Raw genomic sequence first — 4,141 nt, forward strand, 5'->3', positions numbered from 1 at the left:
CCATCCTCTTCGAACTTACACCTCTTGAGCTCGAACCGTCTTGTCTAAGGGCAGGAAATAAATCAAGAAGTTTATACAAGTGTTGAACCATTGATACTATGAGTTGCGAGCCTAACTTATAACCTTGGAGCACCTCCGAGACTACGTAATTTCCGAGCTCACCAATCTGAGGTTGTCCTTACTACTTTAGCAAGACTGTCTCTGACTTGCGAGTCACATGACGACTGTGCTAATCTCGATTTTATGCCTTACGAACCTGATTTTTGAGATCAAAAATTCCATTGTTGAAATCTGGGTGTAACAATAAGAAGTCTACTTTTGAAAAGGTGTTTACTCCTAGGGGTGGAGCTATGATTTGGAGAAGCGATAGGTTGTCTGCCATCTCAGTAGCTGTGATTTGGAGAAGCGTTAGGCTATATGTCATTTCAGAATCCACCTTGGAGGCTAAGTACATAGTTGTGTCTATGGTGGCTAAGGAAATAGTCTGGCTGAGGAAGTTTTATATAGATCTTGGTGTTATTCCAGAAATGGATAAACCACTCATTTTTTCTAGTGACAGTAATGAGGCAATAGAAAATTCGAAAGAAACTTGAAACTACAAAAGAGTAAAGCATATAGAGAAAAAGTACCACATTATTGAGGATGTGTGCCAAAGGCGTGATGTGAAGGTGATGAAGACAGCATTGGAAGGAAATCTCTCATATCCCTTTACGAAGATATAAGTAGAGAGCATAATTTTGAAGCATGTAGAATGCATGATTTTGAGAAACATGTCCCATTTGTTTTAAAAGGGAAAATGGGAATTTGTTAGGTTTTATGCCCTTATAAAACCATGTCAGACATGTAACACTATTCTATATTGTCGATAAAAGTTGTAGAAATCATTTAGTTTGACAACTGTGGTGCTTGCTTGTTTTATTACATGATTATTGAAATAATACAAACATTTATAAAAATCCTGAACATATGGATAGTTACAATTATAGTGACTAGGTCATAGTGGATTATAGTTGTAATTATATGTTCAAAATAACGAGTCCTAAGATTAGATCAGTGCATTGGATTTTTACTGATTAGGCAATCTACGGTATGAGCTACTTACACATTCGATGTGTGATGTTTTGTCCATGGCATTGACCAAGTAGATAAGATCGGATGTATTTAGTTACATCGGACTAGGACCGATATTGATTATTGATTGATAAATAAGTATCGTTATTATCAAATTTAATCAATGTCACAATATTGACCATAGGTTAAGTCAATCTTAATTCTGAGTGATTGTATTATGCTAATTGTATTATTTAAATCTTTTGACTTGTTTGTTACCAGCTTACCCTACGTCTAGCTCACACTTATATCTTGGAGATATAGTAGTGTAATTGAGTGAGAGTATTATTCATAGTAATGAAATCTATAACTTTTGTATGAGAAGTGAAAAGATGATTTCCTTAATGGCTTTGTTCAAATAGTTAAATGATTGAGATCTCATTTCGGTGATTAAGTTCATGGAAATATCATTTATAAGGAACTTAGTGGGAGTTAACGATAAAATACTGACGAGGGGTAAAATGGTAATTTGCACCTATCTCGTTAGCAAGTCATCAATAGAGGATTGATTGACTGTAGTGGTTATAACAATGGATAACGTATTTATGGTTTGAAAAATACGTTCTATGAATTCAAGAGTTCAATTCCGAGTCTATAGTGGAGTCATGAGGAATTAATAAGGCCGTGAAATTATTCGTAAATAAATTCACGGTAACTTATTGGAGCTTGATTTCATGGATCCATGGTCCCCGCATCACCTTTGAGTAAATCATCTAGAATGTCTCAATTAATTGATTTAATTATCAATTGAGATTTTTAAAGTTGACTAGGTCAATTTTGGAAAATTTACAAAGATATGAGATTTAGAGAATAAAAGAGAATCTTTGGGTAAATTTATTAATATTGACAAATTGGTGTCAATATAAATAAATAATATTAAATAAAATTTCAAATTATAATTAGTTAATTTGAATAAATATTTAATTAATTAACTAAAAAATAAATAAATAAAAGTTTTTGAATTTAATCCCAATTGAGATTTAAATTCAAAACAAAGAGATTGGGATCAAGCCCATTTATGGCAGCCCAAGGCTTTTATTTTTTGTTTATTGTTTTTAATTAATTTAAATAAAGCCCATTAAGTTGCCTATATAAGGAATATGATATCTAGGGTTTTCATATGAAGTCAGCCTCAGTTGATTCATTGGGTTAGTGAAAACGTAGATAGTCTAACCTTTCTTGGCCACTCTCTCTTTTTCTTCTCTTCTAGATCTCTATCTCATGTGTTGAGAACCAGCCCACACTAGTTCTAGGTTGATCAAAGGCTTGGTGAGGAAGACTGTGTTGCTGACCTAGTTTAATCTCTTGATAATACTATGCTACATAAAGGAATCAAGGGTTAGAGAGATTGAAGGATGGAGTTGTTCCAGCATGTTGGAAAGACTCATGTTGGTTTGCAGGGCCAGTCACCATTCCATGAAGCAGCCATTGTGTTGTGGGGCATTACAAATGGTATTAGAGCCTTGACCCATCCAGAAGTGTAGCCGATGGGGACATCGGACCCCTAAGGGGGGGGCGGGGGGGGGGGGGGGGGGGGCTAATTGTGACAGTCAGAATTCTATGATCCGCAGGGGGAAAGAACGAGTAAAAGCTGTGCAATCCCACACCACCTGGGTAAGGTCAAGTGTGATGATTCTAAGAATGTGTAGGTATGGGACTACACAGTTGAAGATGGCTTAAATGGATTGATGGGTACTACCTATGCCAACGAGATGCATCTTCTTTTTGATAGCCCATCACTTGAGAACTCCAAAGTTTAGCATACTTGACCTGGAGTAGTCTCATGATGGGTGACCTCTTGGGAAGTTTTCCCAAGACTCGTGCGAGTGAGGACAAAGCACGCTGAAAAGATTGATGTTGGTTTGTAGGGCTAGTCGTCATTCCAGGAAGGACATGGGGAGTTACAGGTTAGACCCTATTTTGCCGCTTAGGTTGACTTATTTTTTAATCCTTGAGTTGTAAACAATTTTTAAACTTGTATTTTTGGATCCCATGTAAAGACTAAAATTTTCAATGGAAATGTTTGTTCCTTTGACCAAGATTTTTAATACTTGAACCATTAGTTGCTTAATCACATGTTTTAGTCCAAATGACTCGTTTAGCGAGTCCAGCACAAATTTAAACACATGTGGTAACGGTCCCTAATTAGCAGAGCGTTACAGAGATATAGCCAAAAGCTGGTTAGTTTCTTTACAAGCCAACTCCATAACTACATGGGAAGAGTTAGCTCAAAAGTTCATTTCCAAGTTTTTCCTTCCAGCAAAGGAAGCCAAGCTAAAAGGAGAAATTAATAATTTTTGTCAGATGGAGAGGGAATCATTGTATGATGCATGGGAGAGATTCAAAGAGCTATTAAGGAAGTGCCCTCATCATAGGATTGAAAAATGGATGTTAGTCCATAATTTTTACAATGGGTTGGGCGGTACTACGCACCATTATACATGTAGCAGCAGGAGGGACATTTGAGAGCAAGCGTGCCAACGAAGCTTATGAACTTTTAGAAGAAATGGCAATGAATAACTATCAATGGCATATGAGCGAGAGAACAAAAAGAAAGTAGTTAGGGTACTTGAACTAGATGTTATCTCTATGCTCACCGCTCAAGTGGCGTCCTTGAAAAAGAAGTTACAACATAATAATATCACAGCTCAAGCCATGCAATTGTAGAGTGTATGTGAAATGTGTGGGAGTGCTCATCCACCTAATTAGTGCCCTGCAGTGGATTTGAATAACATGCCTATGGAACAAGTTCAATGTTGGGATTAGTGTCATTTAAAGCATATGTGTTGAACAATATTTTATGAAATAAATAATTGAAATGAATTTTTAGCATATTTTGATTGTTTATTATTATTGATAGAATAATATTATATGAAAATTAGAAAATTCTCAAATTTGTTATTGTGGCTACAATCTTGTATTGGTACGAGAGGATTAAGATTGTAAGGAACGAATTTAAACAGTTCGCATTAAAACAAAGTTATATGGATTCTTTGGAATAAATACTGTAATTATGGTTCACTAGTATTAT

General features: G+C 35.7%; 1 non-coding gene across 1 annotated transcript; it reads right to left on the bottom strand.

The window, feature by feature from the left end:
• Positions 1 to 3,381: 3,381 nt before the first annotated feature.
• Positions 3,382 to 3,488, bottom strand: LOC133807691 (small nucleolar RNA R71). Its single transcript, XR_009879591.1, has one exon. It is a non-coding gene; the product is annotated as a small nucleolar RNA R71 (small nucleolar RNA).
• Between the last annotated feature and the right edge of the window lie 653 nt (positions 3,489 to 4,141).

This window comes from Humulus lupulus, chromosome X (assembly GCF_963169125.1).
Source record: "Humulus lupulus chromosome X, drHumLupu1.1, whole genome shotgun sequence".
Taxonomy (NCBI): Eukaryota; Viridiplantae; Streptophyta; class Magnoliopsida; order Rosales; family Cannabaceae; genus Humulus; species Humulus lupulus.